This window comes from Pseudorca crassidens, chromosome 5 (assembly GCF_039906515.1).
Source record: "Pseudorca crassidens isolate mPseCra1 chromosome 5, mPseCra1.hap1, whole genome shotgun sequence".
Classification (NCBI taxonomy): Eukaryota; Metazoa; Chordata; class Mammalia; order Artiodactyla; family Delphinidae; genus Pseudorca; species Pseudorca crassidens.
Genome location: NC_090300.1, coordinates 5,804,070 through 5,829,694, shown reverse-complemented (window position 1 = coordinate 5,829,694; position 25,625 = coordinate 5,804,070). Strand labels below are relative to the sequence as shown.

Sequence of the window (25,625 nt, the reverse complement as noted above, 5' to 3'; positions counted from 1 at the left end):
TGGCATTAATCCTGTCAAGTTTAACCATTTGGGGTATTCCATATTTATATACCAGACACAGGTACCCATGTGTCACCATTCCCAAAACTTTCTTTTTTTTTTTTTTTTTTCAGTGCTCGTCTTGGTTCTCTTTATTTTTCTTCTACACATCATACTGTATTCCCATCTTACTGGTTTTGGTGACCACTAAATGGACAATTTTCTTCCTTTCTAAGCTTCTGAATAGTCTAAAAGAAGTATTTGTTCAATGTTTCATGGTGTATGTGGTGTGAGAAAAATCTATAATTGTTCTTGATTTGGACATTTCTCAAGGCAGTCAAACCCCAGAGAGTTTAACCCAAGATAAATGATAGCACGTTCTCCCAAACTGTTTCTATTCTATTTGATATCTTCCACTTACCCTGGATAAGAAACATAACTTGCCTATACTATCTTCAGAATTTATTGTGCATACCTGTACACCTGCTATGAAGAATTCTGTTTAAAAGAGCGCAATAGAGTATATCAGTATATCCTATCAATAAAAGGTATTTTAGACTGAGTCCCCGAGGTACGTACAGGAAGTATACAAACGTACTTCTGTGCTAATATATTTTTATATTCTCAGGCCATATAAAATAGATATTTTAAGGAATGACATTAGGTAAACCAAACAACATCTTAAATATTTTAAATTTCATTATATTAAATAAAATTTTATTTGAGTACTCAGTAAGATATTATTTTCAACAATATTTATAGTGGGGACAAAATCATGGCTCGTAAAAATGTGAGCAGATCGTGAGAGTGTGACCTCTGCCCGTTTTCTTATTTGCTTCAGCTTTGCAGTTTCTTTGCAGGAATCCTTTAAGCCACTTGGCCATTTGAAACAGGTTAGTGAAATTAAAACTAGGTAATACAATTTGTAAATCTGCCAGTGGGCATAAGAGTAATATTTTTAAATAGACTGAAAGTGAATGAAGGAGTAGTGATAATAATCTCAAATCCTTTGGGTTGTGGAAAATGTCTTATCCCATATGACACAAGATAAGAATCAAATGAGAACAGGAGAGTCGATTGCATGTAAATGTTAATAACGCTCCGTGTTTCTCCTTTTTAAATTACAAACAAATGTAAATAGAAGTTTTAGGGGTTTATTTCCAGAATTTCAATACCTGAGTGTGCATCAAAAAGCACCTGGCAGGCTTGTTAAATACTGGGCCCCCCTCCCAGAATCTCTGATTCAGTCAGTGTTGGGTGGGGCCCAAGACTTTGCATTTCCAACAAGTTCCCCAGTGTTGCTGATGCTACTGGTCTTAGGACCACACTTTGAGAACCTCTGCAGTAGATCATCTTGATGACCCCTTGGGCTGTATCCTCTCGTGAGCTTTGATGTATGTGACACAAATGTAGTTAAGATCAATGCCCTCAAGAAGTGATGTTCCCACTATATCCTGGTTTATAGCACCCGTTCATGTCCTAAATGTCCTCCCACCCACCGCTCGTCATCTGCTGCCCTCCCCCGCGATAGAGGTGGAAGGGCCAGAGAACGGGAAGGACGGCGCATCCTCTCTGAGAGCGCAGCTGACATTTTGCAGCACCCGGTAAGAGCGCGGCCTCAGCATGTTTCCCCAGGGTGAATTAATTGCTTTGCTTTTCCTTTTCCTTTGCATAAAGCTAGGCAGATTTGTCCCCTGTTTGGACAAGACTTTATTGCCGGCACTTTCCGAGGATAGCCAGAAACTGGCTGCTGTCTGAGCTTGATAGTGTTGTCAGGAATTCCAGGGTGGGGTATTGTCACTTGAGTTGGGAAATGCTAACTGAGGTCAGCTCTAGTTCAGCTTCCTACCTACAGAATTATGGCAGGACGGAAGTTTGGCCCTCGTGAGAGGAATAGGTCAGCAGAAACGTATTCTTGTCTTCCTAATAACAGACATCTCTATTTTTAAGCTTTAAGTCGGAACATATTTTTCCCCTATTTGAGATCCAGTAATTTATGTCCTCAAATGAGGAGGTATTTTAAAATCAAAGGCAAAGACAGCAAAACCAAAAAAAAAAAAAAAAAAAAAGTCTAAATCCCATCCCAGATTTTCCAAGCCAAAATTGTGCATAAAAAGTTATTATGTTAGTACCTGAAATTGAAAGTCAGTGTTTTGGTTAACTACTGCTGAATAATAAAATACCCACCAAATGTAGTGGTTTAAAACATCAACCATTCTATTTCTTTGCTCCTGATTCTGCAGTGTGTGCAGCTCTGGGTGGAGCTGATCTGAGGGAGACGGCAGTGAGTTGTTCTGAAGCAGGATCTTAGTTACCTGCCCAGGAATTGAACCTGGGTAGCCTGGGTGAAAACCAGGAATCCGAACCACTAGACCAGCAAGGGCTAGAGGCTGGAAGAAAAGTTGCCCTGGCTCTTGCCCCACTTGAAAGCAAGAATGTTTCAAGGAGGCAAAAACTGGAAAAACAGGTACAAAGTTTATTATTAGAGACACAGCACAACAAGTGGGAGAGCACAGAGAGAAACTGTTTAGTTAAGACAGAAGTAAGGCAGAGATGCACATCGGAGAGAAAAGGTGTGGGCAACCTCCCTAATGAGGAGGAACCCAGTAAAGTGGTGATTTAATCACATGTGCAGGGCAGCTCTTTCGGGTCTTTGTTGACTTTCACCAATTATCTCACTTCTTTTTCCACACCTGACCTGCCCTAGGACCCTCCCTGACATGCATGCACATCTTTTAGCCCAGATGGATTCTAGCGCAGAGGACTATGGGAAGGTTGACATCACCTACTATGAGGTGGCACGCCCTCCCTTTTGACCTCCCAGGAGCCTTTCTGCACATGTGTGGTCGGGAAGGTCTCCTTGACCTCGAGAATTAGAAATATGTGGTCTTTTTATCTTCTGTTCAAGCAGGGCTCAGCTTCTCCTTGTTCCTGTCATTGTCTTATCTTGGAGTATCTGTCCACAAGGGACAGACTTCAACTGCTCAGCCTGGGGCCCGTCTATCTCCTGCCTCAGAGCAGCTTGCCCTCCTGCATGCAGGGTCACCTAGGCTGGCTCGGCTGGGGCAGGAGGATCTACCCACCTCTCCTGGGGCCTGGATTTTCCTCTCTGGGTCTCCCCATAAGACTAGCTTGGGCTTCCCACAGCAGGTTGGGCTCAGGATAGGGCCCAGGGTGCAAAAGCAGAAACTACCAGGCCTTCTTAAGGATTCAGGTTAAAAGGAGCTGCCAGGCCAGGCCACACTCAAGAGGACAGTCTGTACAGGGCGTAAACCCCAGGACGTGTGGGCATTGGGGCCACCACAGCCAGAGTCCACCACAGTCACAGCCCATACTGCTTGAGAGCACCTTGCCTCCACACCAGTCAGGCCGATCAGTTGGGTTCTGAGTCCATCTCAGGATGGACATCGGAGCCTCCCAAACGTGCAAAAATGGCTTTGACTGTGTCTGACAGAGAATTTTCAGAGGACGATAACGCGTATCTGTTGCAGGGCATCTCTGGGTTTTTTTTGTTTTATTTTACATTGGATATAGTTGATTAAAAATGTTGTGTTAGTTACAGGTGTACAGCAAAGTGATTAAGCTATACATATACATGTATCTATTCTTTTTCAAATTCTTTTCCCATTTAGGTTATTACAGAATACTGAGCAGAGTTCCGTGTGCTATACAGTAGGTTCTTGTTGGTTATCCATTTTATATATAATAGTGGGTATATATGTTAATCCCAAATTCCCAGTTTATCCCTCCCCGTCCCTTTCCCCTTTGGTAACTCTAAGTTTGTTTCCTATGTCTGTGAGTCTTTTCCTGTTTTGTAAATAAGTTCATTTGTACCATTTTTTTTTTAGATTCCACATATAAGTGATATCATATGATATTTGTCTTTGTCTGACTTCACTTAGTATGGTAATCACTAGGTCCATCCGTGTTGCTGCAAATGGCATTATTTCATTCTTTCTTATGGCTGAGTAATATTCCATCGTATATATGGACCACATCTTCTTTATCCATTCATCTGTTGGTGGACACATAGGTTGCTTCCATGTCCTGGCTATTGTAAATAGTGCTGCCATGAACATTGGGGTGCATGTGTCTTTTTTGAATTATGGTTTTCTCTGGATATATGCCCAGGAGTGGGATTGCTGGGTCATATGGCACCTGTATTTTTAGTTTTTTAAGGAACCTCCATACTGGGGTCTCTGTTTAACTTCCTGCTGAAAAGTTCCTCTGGTTATGCTCTCCCCTCACCCTGCTCTTTTTCTCCTTCCGAGCACTCACCACTGCCTAACACTGTGTTGTCTCTGTGGTTATTGCCCGCCTCCCCACCATGTAAATGTTCATCGAATGTAAAGCGCCCAGGGGAAGGCACTGAGTTCCTGTGCTCTCTGCTGCACACTCAGCACCACCAGCAGTGCCTGGCACACAGAGGCTCTGCAAAGATAGTTGTCGAAGGAATGAAAACAGAAATGTCAAGTTTGAGAATATGCCTCCGAGGCAGACGTGGCAACTCGAAAGTACGTTGTCCTGATGTAGGGCTGTGACTGCGTTGGGGTCTCCTCTGCAGGCCCTGGGCAGGGCACCCCCTTGTCGTGGATGCTGTGTCTCCTCTGCCGGTTCCCATGGTGTCATTGTCCCAAGGTGTCAGTGGACATCAATCATGGGCTTAGAGGGTTTTCTGTGGAGCCTCCAGCTCCTTTATTTGGCCAATTAGGCTTTGTGCTCCTGTTTCCAAATACAGAAGTGGGAGACCCTCTTTTAGCTTTGGCTATTGGACTTTAGCTTTGGCTTTATTGGACGCCTTAGTTTTAAGGAACGGCTTCTGGTGCAATGCTAGATTATTTCCAATTAAACCTCGGATATCCTCACCCTTGCTAAAACTGGTTAGTGAGCATGAGCTATTCATTCCTAAAAAGAGGCTTAACCAGATAGCTTTTCATTCTGTTCTGCTTTTCATTGCAATGTAGGGAGGCGCTTGCTGTCTTCCTTTCTTCTTCTTTTCTTTCCCCCCCTTTTTTTTGCTTTCTACCAATCTATATTTTTTTCTTTCTTTGCTTTTTTCCTATAGCATCGCCTTGAAAACTTGGCGTTATAGGTTATTAGAATCCTCATTTATGCTCACCCTCCTGTCCATTTGCTCTTTTGATTGTTTATCGATCACAGAAAAACAAATCCGATTTCCTTAATGACTTTTATGTGCTTGCATCGGATTTGGTTACAGGTCACCTAGATCTATCGTTTGGGGGGGCCTCTCATCCGGATGCCCAGGCTAGTCCTTACCCATTAAGGATCTTCGTCTGAATCCTTTCCTCCTGGCTTTGTGCACCTGCCTGCATGGAGTGGTCCTCAGTGCTGTGCGTTGCAGCCTTTCTCCCAGCCCAGAGGCATCTGTGTCCTTTCAAATAAGGTTAAGAAATGGCTTTGAGAAAGCATCGTGAATGTTTCTCTTGGACTGAGTCCTGGCTGTTTTCCTCCACGTGTTTTTGTTTACCCTCGTTCCAGCCGCCACCCTCAGCCCCATTCCCGTCTCTGCTTGTATCACCAGAGTGTGATGACTCTCTCCACGGGCGCCTCAGCCCAGTCTGGCTGCAAAAAGAGGGCATCTGGCTGCGATGTTCTTCAAAAGCACTAATGGGAGAGTTGTTTCTCTGATGACCTTAACCAAGTTCTTCAGACCTGCTAGAGCTCGATTAGAGTTTTCCCAGGCATTTCAGCTCCTGGGCCTAGAGTTCCTAGAATACAATGTGTGTTTTAAATCAAATAAGAGACAATTTGTGTCCTGTGGAGTATGCAAACACCACACCACACCACTTACTGAAAAACAGCCTTGAGTTTGTAAATCTGGAATTTGGCAATGAAGTGATCCAGTTGAGCTCCTAAAAGCAAACCAAGGCAAGGCCATGGGCATGGCAGGACCTCAACATAACAGAATTTGAGCTCCTATCCCCTTGGGAATCATCCCAGCTTCCTTTCTCTCTCTCTCCATCTGAATATCCATCTTTCCTGATGTGAACGTGTCCCAGACTCTCCAAAACTAGCAGAAGAGAACAACCCCAGACTGTCTTGAATTTGACAATGGCCTTGAAGCCTTGATGACGGAACTCTACTGGATTAAAACCACCTGTTATTTATCTTTTCACCTCACCTGTGGCAAGAAAGTATGTCTGTAGCTTTGCTCGCGTCTGATTTCCGCAGGTTTACCCTGTCCCAGTTTCTAAGGAACTTAATGTTTTCCTTTACTGTCGTTTCATTTCTCTCCCACCTGATTCCAGTTCAGTCACTATTTAGCTTACTGCTCCTTCCTCTCCAATCCGGCCCATTTAATGTCAGCAGGACAAGATTATCAGGCAGCTCTGAACAGGACTAAGGCTAGCTTTACAGACTCTCGTCTTCCGCGATGTCCTGCATCCATCTCAGGAGTCTATAAAAATCACTCACCTCCCTGTTGGGCTATAGTGGGAAGAATCCTGGACTGAGAGCTGAAAAGTCCTGGATTCTAGACACGGAGCTGCAGGTATGAACTGTGCTAGCTTTGGACGTTTGCTTACGTTCTTTAAGACTGAGTTTTTTCCATCTTCGTAATAGGACTGATCATGACCACCCTGCCTGTTATGGAGTCACTGAGCAACCAAGTGAGAAGGAAAAACTTTCGTCTACTCAGCACAGAGCTAACTGAGCACTTACCATGTAACACAAGGCAGTTAGAACACAGATTTATTTTTAATTGAAGTACAGTTGATTTACAATGTTGTGTTAATTACTGCTTTACAGGAAACTGATTCAGTTATACCTATATATACATTCTTTTTTAATATTTTCTTTTCCATTATGGTTTATCATAGGATATTGAATATAGCTCCCTGTGCTATACAGTAGAAACTTGTTGTTTATCCATTCTCTATATAATAGTTTGCCTCTGCTAATCCCAAACTCCCACTCCATCCCTCTCCCACCCCCTTCCCCTTGGCCACCACCAGTCTGTTTTCGATGTCTGTGATTCTGTGTCTGATTCATAGATAGGTTCATTTGTGTCATATTTTAGATTCCACATATAAGTGATATCATATAGTATTTGTCTTCTCTTTCTGGCTTACTTCACTTCGTATGATAATCTCTAGGTCCATCCATGTTGCTGCCCATGGCATTATTTTGTTCTGTTTTATGGCTGAGTGGTATTCTGTTGTACATATGTACCACATCTTCTTTATCCATTCATCTGTTGAGGGACATTTAGGTTGTTTCCATGTCTTGGCTATTGTGAATAGTGCTGCAGTGAACATAGGGGTGCATGTATCTTTTTGAATTAGAGTTTTGTCCGGATATATGCCCAGGAGTGGGATTGCTGGGTCATATGGTAGTACTATTTTTAGTTTTCTTTTTTTTAATATTTATTTATTTATTTGGCTGTGCCAGGTCTTAGTTACAGCATGCGGAATCTTAGTTGCTGCATGCAAACTCTTAGTTTATCACAGAGCTTTAGCCCCTGGACCACCAGGGAAGTCCCAGTAGTTCTGTTTTTAGTTTTCTGAGGAACCTCCATACTGTTCTCCATAGTAATTGTACCAACTTACATTCCCACCAACGGTGTAGGAGGGTTCCCTATTCTCCACACCCTCTGCAGCATTTGTTGTTTATAGACTTTTTGAGCATGGCCATTCTGACCAGAGTGAGGAGATAGCTCTTTGTAGTTTTGGTTTTCATCTCTCTAGGAATTAGCAATAGAACACGCTTTTAAAGGAAGGCTGCTGCTACCCTTTGGAGGTGGGTCATCGTCATCCTCACTGTCATCACATGGCCTCACCTGTAGTGTTCACAGTTAGCTCCTGGGCTCGCCCATCTCTTTCACTGATCCGTGAAGATGGTGTTGGTACCCACAGCTCCGAGCTCCCACAGCACTTTATTGTCACTGCTGGACAGGATCCGTTGAATCAGTGGAATATCCCCATACCATGGAATCTGCCACATCGCAGTCTCAATGGAAACTTGCTTAAATTAATTCACAAATAAATCATGCATGAGTGAATGTATGATGATGATTTGTTTCCCGTGCTCAGCCCTATTAATGGGGATTCCTGTGAAGGTCTTATTTTCTATTTGTCCTGTTTTATCTGATTCCAGTTAGTTTTCACTGGAAACTGATTTCCTCTTAACTCATTAAACTTAACTGTAAGATTGATATTCTCTGGAGAAAAACAACTGCTGAGATTTTTTTGTCTTACTCCAAGTAGATTCAGTGGTATTTTTGGAAAAAAGAAAAAGTAACTGAAACCAAAATTCAGATTATTCCTTGCCTGTCTGATAACTCTTAACTGTAGCTGGGTGTTTGTTTCCCTGCTTCCTGTCCCAGGTGGCTTTAGGGAGAGCAGAGGGCTGCCAGAGTTAAGGACATTGGTCTTGACCCAGTTGCAGCAGTAAGTCCAGCCCTCAAGCAGTTCTGTTCTAGCATCTTAAGCTGTCTAGGGAATTCCATTGGGACCCTAACGTATAACGTGGTTTCTAACTACAGGGAGTTCAGAGGTTTATGAACCCCATGAAATAAAGCACAGTGTAGTATGACAGTATACCCAAGCGTTTTCTTGGGGTGCACTCACACTCCCCAGCTTTCCTCAGATTCTCAAATACTCTCAGAGAGATCCATGATCCTTCCCACTTCTACCACCAAAAAAAAAAAAAAAAAAAAGGTTAAGAACACTTGATTGAAAGATTCTAGCCCACTTAAAGAATGTGCTTTCTTATGACTAACATATTTTACTTTTCCCAGAACTGCTATGTAGCAGTAATAAATATGTAACCCTCCAAACTGCCTGGCAGCAGACTTCAAATTAGACAAGTCTATGGTGTGACTCATGGAACTTTCTCATGCTTTTGCATTCGTTAATCAGGAAAATCCCGTGTAACTGTTTCACGCTTCTGAAGACAGTAATCAGGAAAATCCTGGAGGAGACTGTGGTTTTAAAGGATGCTAAATCAGGTTACGATCATGTGTACCCTGATAGTATGTTTTTCCTCTCTGGAATTTCCTCCTGGGGGTGGTCTGTGCTTCTCGCTTCCAAAACTTATATCAACATCCTCTTGGACCCGGGAGTGTTGTTAGACCTGCGCGGTCTCCTAGGAGTTTCGACTCGCCCAGGAAACAACAAGAGTCGGAAGTCGATGCAAAACGCAAGAGGTTTATTGAAGGCCGGTGCACCGGGGTTCCTTGGTCCTCACGCAGGAGGTCGAAGAAGGAACCCTTTTGGGCGCGAATATGTCAGTTTTATAGGTTCCCACTTCCCCGTATGTAAATTATAGATTTGGTTGTGTTCTCCTGCTGATTGGTCCCGGCTTAGGCTTGGACCAGAGAGGGAACTTGTCCCCAGCTGCCTGATTGGTCTTTGACAGACACCTTTTTTACATTTTGTTATCTCCCTCCTTCTCCCCAGCTGTCTGATTGGTCTTTGACAGACACCTTTTTTACATTTTGTTATCTCCCTCCTTCTCGGAAGGGGGCCGGACCTCCTGGAAATTCACCCATTGTCTAAGAAGCCCCTATTGTCTGGAGAGTTCTTAATCATTAGCTGGAACAATGTCCCTCGAGTCCCACATTCCCCCCTTTTTCTTGTGACTATTGATTCCAATCATGGAATCTCAACCTTCTGTTCGTAAACTTTGGTACTGTTGTCTTAACATTAGAACTTGTACAGTACTGATACGTTCTCTAATAAATGCTATCAAGCGATTTAGAACACATGGTCCAAAAGTTAAAATCAACAATAAAACAATAAGAGGTCCCAACAGAGTAGAGATTAAGGTGGTAAACCAGGGGGACTTATCAAACCATGATTGAAACCATCCTTTTTCGTTCTCTCTCTCCCTTTGCCTTTTATCTAAGCGTTCCCTTAGTTTATCCATGGTTTTGGTAATGGTTCCTGAATGATCAATATAAAAGCAACATTCTTCTTTTAGAGCGGCGCATAATCTCCCTTCCTTAAGAAACAGCAAATCTAGGCTGCAACACCATTTCTGAAAGTGAGGTGAGTGATTCCTTTAGTTGAGTTATGGAACTTTCTAATGCTCGAAGGTCGATGTCTACAGCCTGTCTTAAACTTGCATAATACTGGGGTAGTTGTATGAGGGCTGTGGTTCCTGTTCCTATCCCGGCAGATATTCCTAGTCCTAGAAGGACAGCCAATGTGAGGGTTACAGGTTCTCTTTTGTTTTTTGTTTTTCCTACATATTCATCTAAAAAGGATGAGTCTGAATGGTAGATAAGTCTAGGGACTAATTGCACTAACACACAAAAGTCAGCTGAAGTATTAAGAACCTCTAAAGAGACACAAGGGGTGAGCCCCGTGTTACATGTCCACCATCCATCTTGAGGAGGTACAAGATATCCTGAGCCTGAAGGGAGGCTAAAATCATGACAAAGGTGTCTATGGGACTGGGGAGGTGTTCCTATACAAGTACCATTTCCAAAAACCGAGGACAGGGTTAATTTACTGTTCCCTTCTTGCTTCCATCGACATTGGTCTGAGGAGGTAGAATTAGTATAGTTGGAGCTATATCCTATAGCATCATAATAAGGGGGAGGGGCAGCATAACAGAGCCAACATGATTTTGTAGCCTCCGGGTTTGTAGCATTGAGAACCGTAAAGGCTGCCTGCACCAAAGAAAGCATCCTATCCTGAGGAGTCCCAGGCTTAACTGTGGGTTCTTTGGATCCAGAGGTTTCATTAGTCTCATTCTTTGTTGACGTAGTTGAAGGGGCCGGGGGAAGCAAAGGGGGGCCAAGTATGGGATTTGGGCCTATTGATATAGGAGCAGGAGTCTCAATCTTTAGCTTAAGGGTCATTAATATTCCTAAATCATATCCCCTCATGTAAAATCTAACGCCCCAAGAATGACCATTTATCCATTTTTTATCTCTTTTTCCGGGATTACTAAAGGAAATGTTAAGGGGATGACACCATCCTGAACATTTACTCCGGTGTCCGGTATCCTCATTATGAGAATAATTAGCCGTTACAGTAATAAAATCCCAAGTTGAGGTGGGTTTCCAATTAGTATCCCCGGTAGTTTCACATCCCCAGCTTTTGCAATAAAAGTTTTCAGTTCCACCACATTTATAATTCAGAGATCAAGGGCGGTGGAACCCGGGGCATACGTAGAAAGTGAGGATACCAAGCATCATTCTTTTGCCTGCATTTTTGCAACCCGGCCCAAACCAATCAGTTTCCGAAACTTTGGAAGGGGCAGTGTTCATATCATGAGAATCTTCTGTATCCCAATAAGGTGCTCCTATAGCCAATTTACAAACATCAGGAAAAAGATCTGGCCACCAGGTCCAGGGGGGTGCAGTATGACTAATGGACCAGGTTACATCTCCAGTCTGAGAAATTACCTGCCAAGTTAAACGTTGGGGGAGGTGAGGGCTAAAATCACTTACAGTCAGTAAAGGCAGTAAAACCAAAATTATAAGTCTTAGGTTCGTAGAAGCTTGAGTTTGAGCGGGTTGTCGGTTCTTTGGGCCCGCCATCCTGATGATGCCGTCGCTGGTGCAGCCTTCACATGTGAAGCATGGATCCAGGCAGCGATGCCGTCCACTTTTATGGCCGTTGGGGTGGTGAGGAGGACGGTGTATGGTCCTTTCCATCGAGGTTCCAACGTCTGGGTTCGATGCCGACGGACGTATACGGAGTCTCTGACTTGGAAAGGATGAGTTTCTCCCGGTGTTCCCGGTTGGTAGGCCTTGGCGAGTTGGGACCATATTTCTTTCTGGACCAATTGGAGTCCCAGTAGCCTAGCATATAAGTCAGTGTTATTTTGACAATCAGGTTTTATTTCTTTTCCTGAAGTGAGGAGGGGAGGCGGGGCACCATATAATATTTCAAAAGGAGTAAGATGGTATCGGGAAGGTGTATTTCTAACCCGGAATAGGGCCAAAGGAAGGAGCACCGTCCAATCGGTACCGCCAGTCTCCAAGGACAATTTAGTTAGGGTCTCTTTTAGAGTCCTATTCATTCTTTCTACCTGACCTAAACTTTGGGGTCTATAGGCACAATGTAATTTCCAATCAGTCCCCAAATATCTGGCCACATCCTGACTTACCTGGGCGACGAAGGCTGGACCATTATCAGACTCTATTACCTTTGATGCTCCAAATCGAGGAAAAATTTCTTCTAAAATCTTCTTGGCTACTACAGCAGCTGTTTCTTTCTTTGTTGGGAAAGCCTCTATCCATCCTGAAAAAGTGTCTACAAAAACTAAAAGGTATTTATTACCCTACCTTCCAGGACGCACTTCGGTAAAGTCCACTTCCCAGTAAGTTCCTGGGCGGTCCCCCCTGAGTCTCTTTCCAGTTTCAAGTTTCCCTTTGCGAGCATTTACCTGTTGACATGGGACGCATTCCTGCACAATTTGTTCAGCTAATTTTGTCATTCCAGGGGTTTCGTACCCGGCTTTTTGTAACAAGGCTACCATCTTTTTAGTCCCCAAATGTGTCCATCTGTGCATCTGTTGTAACATGGATTCTGCTTGCTGAGGGGACAAAGTTCCTTTTGTTGTGGCCGGGATGATTTCTTCATCGCGGCCTGGTTTTTCAGGAACTCTATCTGACAGTCCTAAAATGACTTCTCCCGATGCTATTTCTCGGGCCACTTGGTCAGCCATATTATTTCCCCTAATTATTGGGGTATTTCCTTTTTGATGTCCAGGGCAGTGGATGATACTGACTTTAGTAGGAAGCATGAGTGCAGTCAACAAAGCCACGATTTCGTCTTTGTTTTTAATTTCTTTGCCACCTGAAGTTAGTAGCCCTCTCTGTTGGTAAATGGCACCGTGGATATGAGCGGTAGCAAACGCATATCTACTGTCTGTGTAGATGTTTACTTTTTTATTCTCTGCCATCTCTAATGCCCTCGTCAGGGCAATTAATTCAGCTCGTTGGGCTGAGGTCCCTTGTGGTAGCGCCGCTGCCCATATGACTTGTTTTCCGTCTACCACGGCTGCCCCAGTTCGACGCTTACCTTCCTCCAGGAAACTGCTCCCATCCGTGAACCAGGTGAAATCAGCATCAGGGAGGGGCAGGTCCATCAGATCTGGCCTACTGCCGTGTGCTGCGGCTAGTACTTCCTGACAATCATGTATGATGGTGGAGCCTTCCAAGTCAGGATCAGGTAGCAAGGTGGCTGGATTGAGTCCTGTGGCTGGAGCAAACTTGATGCGATCTGAGTTTAGCAACAGGGTTTGGTAATGGGTCATCCTGGCATTAGTTAGCCACCTATCCGGTGGTTGACGGACTACATTTTCCAGGGCATGAGGAGCTGTTATCGTTAGATTTTGTCCTAAAGTTAGTTTGTCAGCATCTTTGACTAGAATGGCCACTGCAGCGATTATCTTTAAACAGGTGGGCCATCCTGATGCCATAGGGTCCAATTTTTTTTGACAAATAAGCAACTGGGCGATTCCAGGGACCCAATTTCTGAGTCAATACTCCTTTTGCAATGCCCTTATTTTCGGCCACATATAAATGAAAAGGTTTGGTTACATCTGGCAGTCCTAGGGCTGGAGCTGAAAGTAAAGCTCGTTTGATTTGGTCAAAAGCCCGTTGTTCCTTATCGCCCCAAACGAAAGGAGTGCTGTTTTTGTTTAGGGGGTACAATGGGGCTGCCAGCTCAGCAAACCCTGGAATCCATAGTCTACAGAATCCGGCCGTCCCCAAAAATTCTCTAACCTGCCTGGCGTTTTTGGGAGCCGGAATTTGGGCCACCGTATCCTTTCTGCTCTCCGTGAGCCATCTTTGCCCCCCTTTTAATAGATACCCCAGGTAACTGACCTGTTGTTGGCATATTTGTGCTTTCTTGGCTGAGGCTCTATATCCCAGGGTTCCAAGTTCCGTTAACAGTTTTTCAGTACCCTTGATACAATCTTCTTGGGTCTCAGCAGCTAATAAAATATCATCAACGTATTGGAGTAATGTTACCTGGGGATTTGATTCTCTATATAATGCCAAATCCTGATGGAGGGCTTCATCAAAGATGGTCGGGGAGTTCTTAAATCCCTGAGGTAGCCGTGTCCATGTCAGCTGACCAGACATTCCCGATGTTGGATCTTTCCATTCGAAGGCAAAGTAGGGTTGGCTCAGGGGAGAGAGTCTTAAACAGAAAAAAGCATCTTTAAGTCCCAAAACAGTATACCACATATGTTGAGGTGGAAGAGTGCTCAGGAGGTTGTAAGGGTTTGGAACTGTGGGGTGGAGGTCTGCCACCCGTTTGTTTACCTCTCGTAGATCCTGCACCGGCCGATAATCATTTGTTCCTGGTTTCTTTACCGGCAGGAGAGGGGTGTTCCATGCTGATTGACATCTTATTAAGATGCCCAAGTCTAGTAGCCTCTGTATATGGGGACGGATACCGTCTTTGGCTTCTCTACTCATGGGGTATTGACGGACCGTTATTGGGGTGGCAGTTGCCTTGAGTTCCACTAGCACCGGGGGCCGATTTTTGGCCATCCCCATTCCGGCAGTTTCTGCCCAGGCTTGAGGGAACCGAGTTACCCAATCAGTAACATTAACTCGTGAGGATGAAGGCTGCTCGTATAATTTATATTCATCTTCTAATTTCATAGTCAATATTTGAAGTAACCTTCCCTTATTATCAGTTATGGTGGGACCTTCTGGCTGAAAGTGGATTTGAGCCCCTACTTTGGAGAGTAAATCTCTTCCCAGCAAAGGATAGGGGCATTCCGGAATAATCAAAAATGAATGGGTTACTCGTCCAATCCCAAGATCTACTGTCCTTCGTGTGGTCCATGAATATTGTTTATTCCCAGTGGCTCCTTGTACCCATGACCTTTTAGCTGAGATAGGACCTTTTGAGTGGAGAAGGACGGAGTGCTGGGCTCCGGTATCTACCAAAAATTGAACAGGTTCCCCCTCCACTTTAAGAGTTACCCGGGGCTCGGGGAGAGGGTTCGAGCCCTGACTTTCCTAGTCTTCTTCTTTCAATGTTAAGATTTTGTTTTTGGTTGGCCTTCCTCCATTCTTTTTCTTAGGGCATTCTCTCGCCCAATGTCCTTTTTCTTTACAGTAGGCACATTGGTCCTTGTCTAATGGCCGCCTTCTGTCTGCCGTTCGCCCTTCCTGCCCATTTCTATCCCCTATATTTCTTCCTCCAACCACAGTGGCCAGTATCTTACTTAAATTCCTCTCCTGTCTCTTATCCCGTCTTATTTCATGGGCTTCCTGCTCTTTCTGCTTTCTTTCTTCCTTCTCTTCCTCTGTTTCTCTTTTGTTATATACTTTATCTGCCTCTTTTACTAACTCCTGAAGCGAAAATCCCTGCAAGCCATCTAGCCTCTGTAATTTCTTCTTAATATCAGGGGCCGCTTGATCTATGAAAGCCATTGCTATAGTAGCCCTATGTCCCTCCGAAGTTGGATCATAAGGGGTAAAGCGTCTAAAGGCTTCCATTAAACGTTCCAGGAACACAGTTGGCGATTCCTGGGGCCCCTGAGTTACTTCCCTTACCTTAGCCAAATTAGTGGGCCGTCTGGCCGCTCCATGCAGACCCGCCACCAGAGCCTGGCGATACATTTTCAGGCGCTCCCTACCTTCCGGGGCATTGAAATTCCAGTTTGGCCTGACGAGTGGGAAACCAGCATCAATCTCGTTAGGCAGCTGGGTAGGTTGCCCATTGGCGCCTAATACATTTTTTTTTGGCTTCTAAAAGAACCTGTTGCCTCTCCTCAGTCGTTAGGAGAGTCTGGAGCAGCTGCTGACAATCATCCCATGTGGGCTGGTGGGAGAAAACAAGAGATTCTATTAAAGCGGTAAGGGCCTGTGGATTTTCGGAAAAAGTTGGGTTATGCATTTTCCAATTATAAAGATCTGCAGAGGAAAAGGGCCAATATTGGAGAGGTCTATTCCCTTGGCCATCGGGGGGGCCATATTCTCTAAGAGGTAGGGCAGTGGAGTCCGGGGAGATAGCCCTCCGGCTCCTAGTGCCCACTGAGGGACCCCTTTCTTCTTCCATCATGGATGGTTCCCTTGGTGCCGAGGGCAGTGGAGCTGGGGGTCCTCTAGGTGGTAGGGGATTCGGGGCCGGAGGATAAGGGGGTGGGGAATCCAAAAGAAGCAAATCGGACTGCGGGTCAGGATAAATCGCCTTCGGTAGATCCGGGGCGTCGGGTAGCTTCTCCGTGTTGGGGTTTTTCTTTAAGGCTAATATCTCCGACGTTGCTGATGTATGCGCGGACGTACCTGTTGAGGAAACAAAGGGCCGGACCCACGGAGGTGGGGAGAGAATTAAATCTTCCCAGACCAAGACATATGGTACTTGGTCTGGATGTCCGTGGGGATCTATATTAAATATCTTAGACTTCAGCAGCTTAATCTTGTCTAATAAAAAGGATCCTTCGGGGGGCCATCCTATCTGAAATGTTGGCCATTCAGAGGCACACAAAGTCTGCCACTTTCCTTTCTTTACCTCTACCGAAAAATTATGGGCTCTGGCCCGAACTTCGGTCCAATAGCTTAGGGTAAGGGAAAGAGGAGTCGTCATAGTTTGTCCCATTGTCGTCCGTCAGAGAAGAAGAATAGACCACAATACAGAAACAGTTAAAACTCCACGAAACACATATACGTATGGGCCACCGCGAGCTCGCTTCAAAACCGAAACTTCTTCAGATGGCAGTTATCACCAAGGGAACTGCCGAAACCGAGTGAAGGGGAGACAGAGTTTGCCTCTCCTTCCAGATGAGCCACCAGGGCGTCCCCTAGGGCTCATGGACGCCGGCTATTAGCACGTCTGCCTAGCCAGAGGTCCGATACAGATTCCATAATAAGCCGATTCTTACGGCTTTCCTCCGATAATGGCCCACAAAGAACAAGGGACAAACAGACAATCAAGCTCGAGCTTACCTGGTACCTCCAACTCCCGATGTTCTTGTGGTCCGGGGCGAGTGGAATCCCGGACGAGCCCCCAAATGTTAGACCTGCGCGGTCTCCTAGGAGTTTCGACTCGCCCAGGAAACAACAAGAGTCGGAAGTCGATGCAAAACGCAAGAGGTTTATTGAAGGCCGGTGCACCGGGGTTCCTTGGTCCTCACGCAGGAGGTCGAAGAAGGAACCCTTTTGGGCGCGAATATGTCAGTTTTATAGGTTCCCACTTCCCCGTATGTAAATTATAGATTTGGTTGTGTTCTCCTGCTGATTGGTCCCGGCTTAGGCTTGGACCAGAGAGGGAACTTGTCCCCAGCTGCCTGATTGGTCTTTGACAGACACCTTTTTTACATTTTGTTATCTCCCTCCTTCTCCCCAGCTGTCTGATTGGTCTTTGACAGACACCTTTTTTACATTTTGTTATCTCCCTCCTTCTCGGAAGGGGGCCGGACCTCCTGGAAATTCACCCATTGTCTAAGAAGCCCCTATTGTCTGGAGAGTTCTTAATCATTAGCTGGAACAATGTCCCTCGAGTCCCACAGTGTAAGCCACTAATTTTTATTTTATGTCATTTTGTACAAAGGAGAAAAGGAACCATCATAAGCCATGGAAAATCTTCCCGGGCTACAAGCACGGCCAGATTTTTAGTTATCACCTTGTGCTCTAAACCTGGAAACTAAACTCGCTGGTTTCCCCCCAGTGTGCCTACCTTTCAGATGCTCAGTGGTTTCAACTATGCTTCCCAGCTGCCTATTCCAAGTTAGATGGCCAAGGTAGTTTGTTTTGCCGTGGTTGGGTTTGATTTATTGGTAACAGAGTTGCGCACACTTAGGCAATGGTGGAGGTGCTTAAAATACTTTTTTTAATACTTAAAGAACAGCCTGTGCTTTGCTGCTACTCAGCTGTGGCAGGACAAAGGTTGCTCCCTAAAGTTTCGTGAAATGGGAAAAGTAGGAGTTGTTGAATCATATAAATTCATCTGCAATGTCATTTTTCCATTTCCTTGCAACACAGCACGGTGACCACGAGCGCACATTCTGGATTCCGAATGTCTGGGTTTGAACCCCAGCTCTGCCACTTAGGAGTTACGCAGCTTTCGGCAAATTTTAGGATGTCTGCCATCCTCACCTACAGTAGAGGTACTAGCACTGCGAACCTCCCAGGGTTTACAGGAAAATGAAATATTTGCAAAGTTCTTAGAAGACTGCCTGACATGGACAAATTGTAACATACGTATTCTTAAAGTAAATCTGATTATGGAGGGTGATATTGGTGTTTGCATGGATACATCCAACCCGGGTCAAGCCTGAGAAGCCAGTTATCACCACTGGACCAGTTGGTGGTGGCAAGTTTTTGTTGCTTTGCTTTTTGGGTTTTGGGTTTTTTTAATCTTTTCCATCCATCTCTTCTGAGGGCAAGGTTTTCCTTGGCTGGCCTCCCCGTGCTCCAAGGGCTTTCAGATCTGAGATAATCTGAAGGAATCTCTGTGTTTTAACCCCTTTGTCACACAATGAGTCAACTCAATCAAAGCCACTTAAGCCTCTCTTGACAGGCGTTTCTTTGGCTGGAGGGGGTTTTGTTTGTTTGTTTGCCCTGCCGCCACCTGCGGTTGACTTCCACTCCCAAACACTCAGCCCGATCTGACCTTGTTCTTTTAATTATCATGATTCCACAGGCAGCATCCGCAAGTCATTTTTGAGAAGAGCCATTTGTATGTCCCTATAATGTTCCTGATTAAAAATAACTTGAACAAAAAAGAAAGCAAGATATTGTGGACACAATACTTTTCACCCTCATATTTAGATAAAATAGTTCTGATGTAAGAATCACGATTTCAGTTTAGTCATGCAAATTGTGTCCTAGAAGCTCATGAAATACTCTTGCGCCAGAACACAGAGAGTGATTTTGTTTGCATCGTGATTAGGTCTCTTTTTTATGGGATGCATCTATAGTAGACTCAGCTATTATTAATTGGGAAAAAATGGTAAGCAGGAACTCAGAAAAAGACTCTTTTTAATCAATCCTTGCATAGAAAATGGTCAGTATCATTCTTGGAAATGTCCTTTTATTTAAAAAATATATATTCTCTATTTGCAAGTTAATAGAAAGGAGTTGTAGTAAAGATTACTGACTGCAAGATTTATTTCTCCCTGATATTTATTCTGATCACATCTAGTTTTAAGCAGAGTAAATGGTGTGTCTCCAGAAATGTTAGTGATTGAACAGAGCCATTCTGAGTTTTTCAAAAAGAAGTATTTGAAGAATTTTAGAATTGTCTGACCCAGTTTCTTTATCTTTCGGTTTAGAAACTTGAGACCCACAGAGCTTAGTAATTGCACCCAGCTAAGTGAAAGCAGAGCACAAAAGCTAATTTTCAGGGAAACTACACGAGGAGAATTTCTTAAAGTTTACATTTTGCCTTTTGACATTTTTTTCTGCTTTGTTTACAATAAGTATGCATAGTGGGGGGTTTTACTGAGGTTTAATTGACATATAACATTATATTGGTTTCAGGTGTACAACATCCTGATTCTATATCGATGTGCATGGTGAAATGATCACCACAATAAGTCTAGCTACCATCTGTCACCATATAAAGTTAGCTTTCAGGACTTACCCTCTTGGCAGCGCTACAACATTATCGACTATAGTCACCGTGCTGTACGTTACATCCCCATGGCTTTTCTGTTTTATAAATGGAAGTTTGCACCTTTTGACCCCCTTTACCCATTTCACCCACTTTCCTCCCTCTTCCCCTCTGGCAACCACCATTCTGTTCTTTGCATCTATGATTTTTGTTTTGTTTTGGTTTGTTTGTTCATTTTTTAGGTTTGCTTTTTAGATTCCACATGTAAGTGAAATCGTACACTATTTGTCTTTTTCTGACTTATTTCACTTAGCATAATTTCCTCAAGTTCTATCCATATTGTTACAAATGGCAAAAGCTTTCATTTCTTTTTTATGGGTGAGTAGTATTCTATTGAGTATATGTACCACATCTTCTTTATGCATTCATCCATTGATGGGCACTTAGATTGTTTCCATAGCTTAGTTATTATAAATAATGCAGCACTAAACATAGGGGTACATCTTTTCAATTTGGTGGCTTTGTTTTCTTTGGGTAAATACCCAGGAGTGGAAATCTGGGTCAGATGGTAGTTCTCATTTTAATTTTTCGAGGACTTTCCATACTGCTCTCCATAGTGGCTGCACCAATCTACACCCCACCAGCAGTGCACGAGGATTCCCTTTTCTTCGCATCCTCACCAATACTTATTTCTTGTCTTTTCCATGATGGCCATTCTGATAGGTGTGAAGTGGTACCTCATTGTGGTTTTGATTTGCATTTCCCTGATGATTAGCATCTTTTCAAGTGTCTGTTTTAAAAATAACCTATTTTAAAGAAAAACTTGGTTGGATATGATGTACATTAAAGAGAAGATGAAAACAGAGCCTGGATTTGATGGTAAATGTTGATGAGTAATGAGAAAAGAAATCAAAATTATTACATTCAATTCATCTACAGGTCATAGCAATTGAAATAAGAAGGCCTAATGATGAGGAGCTTAAACCAATATTTTTGGGAGGCAAAGCAAGAGGTACAGAGTTGGACAGGATACCATTGGGGAACTTTATTGTCCAGTAAAGAGAATGAGGAGAGGAGGCAGAAAACTACAGTACTATGAAAGATGTAAAAATTTTCGCTAGGGAAGTACAGCAAAATGTTTTCGGGGATCAGAGAAGGGCTGAAGGCTGTTGGGGATAGCTCTCCTGAATATCTGAAATTGATGGCTCCCAAACGTTTATCCCCAGCTGAACCTTTCCCTGGAGCCCCTGACTCATGCAGCTGCCAACTAGCTGGCTCCACTTAGAATCCAAATCAGCGTACCCAAAGCTGAATTCCCAGCTTGCCCCCAACACCTCCATCCCTCCAGCCTTCCCCATCTTGGTGGATGGAACCACCCTTCCAGTCGTCCAGGCCACAGATCTCGGCATCGTCCTTGTGAGGAAGTCCTATCAACTCTGCCTTAGATACACCCAGAATCGGACAACCTCCCCACTCCTGTCACCTGCTCCATCACTGCTTTTCACTTAGATGGTCAACGCAGCCCGCTGGCTTTTGTCCTTGACTCCATCCTCTCCATACCGTACAACTTTTTCTCAACACGGTACAGATCAGACTCCATCATTCATTACTTAGAATCCTCCTCTGCTCCCACTTCTCTCAAAGTCCCATACGACTGGCAAAGCCTCTCAGCTTCATCTCCCACTACTCTCTCCTTCTATGACTTTGCTTCCGCCATATGGGCCTCCTCGCTGCTCCTCTTATCTGCAAGTCAGACTCCCACCTCAGGGCCTTTGCACTGGCTTTCCCCCCAATCTGGAATGCTTTTCTCTCAGATACCCACATAGATCGCCCCTTCACCATCTTCAACAGTTTGCTCAAGTGGCACCTTCCTAACAGGGCCTATCTGACCATTTTATTGAAAATTGAGTTTCTTCCCACTAGCACTTCTGATTCTCCTTACAGGTTCTAATTTTTCCTTAGAACCGATCTTCTAGCATACTATATGATTTATATATTCAGTTTTTCTTTATTATGTGTTTTGTTGTCTCTATCCTTCTGCTAGAATATTACAGTTCCCAGAAGTTCCAAGAAGGTAGCATCCCTGTTTGTTTTGTTCACTGCTGCATCCCAAGTGCCTGAAACAGTGCCTGGCACGTAGTGGGCACTCAGTAAACATTTGCCAATAAGCAAATAAGCAGATTCATAGGGAAACGAGGGTTATTCTGAAAAAAGGGAAAGAGTGAGTAGTTTTTAAACAACCTTGACTCACAACCCTCTCTGTAAGTCTGGTGAATCCAATGGACCTCTTCCCAGAATGACGCACATATGCAAATTTACGCAAAATCCTGCGTTCACTTCCGGGAGGCTCACGCACATCCTGAGACCCATCCAAGAAACCAAGATCAAGGAGCTGTGTCTTAGGCAGAAAGAATCGCATACACAAAGGCTCAGAGGCAGGCATGTGTGCTCGTGTCAGAGGCTCACCAGGAATCGTTCGTCTGGAGTGTATAATGAAGCAGCAGAGTAACGGGAGATAAGTACGGGGCTGTAGTGTGTAGCTCCCAGAACTCCAGAGAAAGGTTATTTCTGTTTGATGAGGAGAGGGTGGGGAGCCGTGAGGAGCTGTGCCTGGTAATTTTGCCCTGTGTTCACTTCCCGCTCATTGTGAAACTTTGCACAATGTACTTCTGTCTTCATTTGCCTTTAAGCAAGAGAAACGAATAGAATTTTCAAAAGACTTTTATAAGCCTCCCTCCTATTGTAAAAGATAGATGAGTACTTCATCATTATGCTAATTAAAATGCATCCATGCCCCTATTAAAACTACTGTAGTTTATCCAATTTATATTACACTTCTGAGACCTTCTCAGTTGCATCCTTCTCCTACTATCTGATTATTAATGCTGTCATTTGATTCAGTGAGAACTATGTTTTCAATTTGATATGGTCCGTCTCATGCTTTGTTTGGGGGGGGTTGCTTTTTGTTGTTGTTTTCTCGATCCTCCCTCCTTCCCTGCAACAAAGCATCCCAACTTCTTCTTTGCTGGAGCTTAGTACTCTGCTGTGGCCCTTGATTCATGCTTTGTTTTGATTGTTATTTGGGGGATAGATATCTAGAAGAAGTTTCTCATTACTCAAAGGCCCTAAAAAAATGCTCTGAATGTGCGAACACATAAAATGAGGCCATCTGGGCTTCTAGTTCCTTGACAAGAATGCCCTCAGTACCTAAAAGGGGGTAATTAGCCATCCAAGTTAGCAATCTCCCCAAATTGAAAACACCTTCTATGTTTTAGTTACAACTGCTGTGTAACAAACCACCCCAAAACTTAGTGGCATAAAGACTCCATTTATTCTGCTCATAGACTCTGAGTTAAGAGTATGGGCAGGGCACAACAGCAATGGCTGACCCGGCTCCACGATGCCTAGCATCTTGCTAAAAATATCTGAAGATGAGGAGTAAACTGAAGGCTGGGGGTTGAAATCACACGGAGGATTACTCACTTACACGTGTGACACCTGGGCCGGGGTTGTGAGATTTGGGCTTCCTCGCAGCATGGAGAGCACAGGGTAATCAAATTTGTTGTGTGTCGACGCCAACAAAACTGAACAAGGTGGAAGCAGCATAGCTTTGTATGACCTACCTTGGAAACCACATGGCAACACTTCTGCCCTATGCTTTATTATTTTTTTTTTTGGCCACACCCTGGGGCATGTGGCATCCTAGTTCCCCAACCAGGGATCGAACCTGCACCCCCTGCAGTGGAAGCATGGAGTCTCAACCGCTGGACCGCCAGGGAAGTCCCCTGCCATATGCTTTAATCACACCGAGCCTCTGTTCAAGGAGAGGGGACAGAGAACCACTGCTCTATGGGAAGGCGTCAAAGAATATATTGGCCGTTTCTTTTAAACACCACACTCCTAGAAATGTAAGCATCCTCATGGAGACTGTAGGACAGATTGCATGCCACTAACTTTTCCTGTAGGTGTGAGACACAGCTAGATTCACCATTTATTCAGCTCCTGCACAAAAAGGCAACTGAATTCTAGTTATGTGAAACAAATGATCAGATTAACAGAAGCAACCTGTGTTTTGAGGAGCCATAGAATTTATGTAGAAAGCACTCAGATTCCTAGAAAACTGATGGAATCAGATCTTTGAAAATGGAGTGAGGTTAGGCATGAGCTGGACAACTAAATAGAAATGAAATAATTTACAGAGCACAAATTATTTATGACTCATGGTTTCTAAACACCTGTCAGCCACTCTGCAAAAGTTTACCTTTGTGAGGGGGACTTGTTTTTATTCATCTACATTGAGTTATTATGAAAAAGAATATATATATTGTGGAAAAGAATATATATATATACACATATATATGTAAATATATATGTGTATATATAAATGAATCACTTTACACCTGAAACTAACACACTGTAAATCAACTGTACTTCAGTTTTAAAAAAGAAGCGTTATTATGTTGTCTACACATGTTGGCCGTCTGTGACTGCAAATGAACTCTCTGTGGGGCAGAGAAAATAGGTTATTTCAAGTGTCTTGGGTGAGAGCATTTGCTCAATTTTATCCATGCATTTGGAATAGTTCATGGGCTATACTTTACCGCATGAGATAAGCAGATCATGCCCAGAGTGGTGAACCTATAGTGAGGCCCAAACTTAGCCATTTTTGTTTTTCTACAGTGGAAGCCTCAGGATTATAGCAACAGACTGAATGTCATTTTAAGATTGAGAGAGAGGAAGGAGAGGCGGACCCTTATATAAGCAAATCTGTCTCGAACCTTCTTTATGCCAAGAGTTCATGTTCCATCATTATCTTTTTTTTAATTTTATTGAAGTATAGTTGATTTACAATGTTGTGTTAATTTCTTCTGTACAGCAAAGTGACTCAGTTATACTTATATATGCATTCTTTTTCATATTCTTTTCCAATATGGTTTGTCACAGGATATTGAATATAGTTCCCTGTGCTATACAATAGGACCTTGTTGTTTATCCATTCCATATGTAATAGCTTACATCTGCTAATCACAAACCCCCAGTCCTTCCCTCCCCCACCCCCTTCCCCTTGGCAACCACAAGTCTCTTCTCTTATGTCTGTTAGTCTGTTTCTGTTTTGTAGATAAGTTCATTTGTGTCACACTTTAGATTCCACATATAAGCAATATCATATGGTATTTGTCTTTCTCTGTCTGACTTACTTCACTTAGTATGATAATCTCCAGGTTCATCCATGTTGCTGCACATGGCATTATTTCATTCTTTTTTATAGCTGAGTAATATTCCATTGTGTATATCTCCATCATGATCTTCCTGTCAATCTAAACGTGAAACTAGAGCTCTAAAAAGACTCTCCAGCATTTCCTCAAGTTGGAATAACCAACAGGAAAAGCAAAAGACAGACATGCTTATTAATGTTGACTTGAAAATTGGGTTTTCAACTTTGGCAGAGAGGATTATTTTAGAAGGAAGTTCCAGCTGTGGTAGCATTTGAGCAATCTCCTTTGACACCCAGCATAATGGCTTCAGTCACATTTTGTCTTAAGAATTTTTTTCCTATGTTCTTGGATTTGCCAGAAACCCCTCCCCATGAGTGCACATTTACTTACAGGGCAACATTTCCACTTTTGTATCCTTTGACAAAGCACCTCCCTCAGGGCCGAGCACATAGTAGACCCTTAGTAAACGCTGGTGGAATTGCGTCAACCTGCTTGCCCAGCCGAACTGTGACTATCGTGGATTTCATAGGAAAAGTCCAGAAGAATCAAGGGAGTGTTGAAGCAGCCAGGCTGGAAAGGTGGTTTCCGAGCACTGATTCTTGCACTGGGCCTTGTAGGCAATCGAGTTTTCAGTGCTCCCCTGTGAAATGAGAAAATGTAAGGAAATCTTTTTGTAAACCTAAATTTTTTTAATAAATCTGCTTTCTTCAAGTTGAAAGACTTCCCTTTATTCTGAGAATAATCTTCTGACTTTTGGGGGGCATGGGGCCCATAAAAACCTTTCCTTTTATGAAGTGATTGCAGTAAATAATAGTTGTTTTTCTTTCTGAATGTCCTTCCTTGGCAAAAACGAAAAGTTGGCAAGCCATAGCAGACCCTAAATTTGTTTACTGGTTTGCTCTTTTAATCATCCTCTGAAATGTGAAGA

At 43.6% G+C, this 25,625-nt stretch overlaps 1 long non-coding RNA gene across 1 annotated transcript; it reads right to left on the bottom strand.

Annotated features, from left to right (window-relative positions):
* Positions 1–9,131: 9,131 nt before the first annotated feature.
* LOC137224616 (uncharacterized) lies at positions 9,132–17,325 on the bottom strand. The gene is made up of 3 exons (XR_010943407.1): positions 16,874–17,325; positions 9,425–11,755; positions 9,132–9,361 (listed from the first exon to the last, which is right to left on the bottom strand). It is a non-coding gene; the product is annotated as an uncharacterized lncRNA (long non-coding RNA).
* Between the last annotated feature and the right edge of the window lie 8,300 nt (positions 17,326–25,625).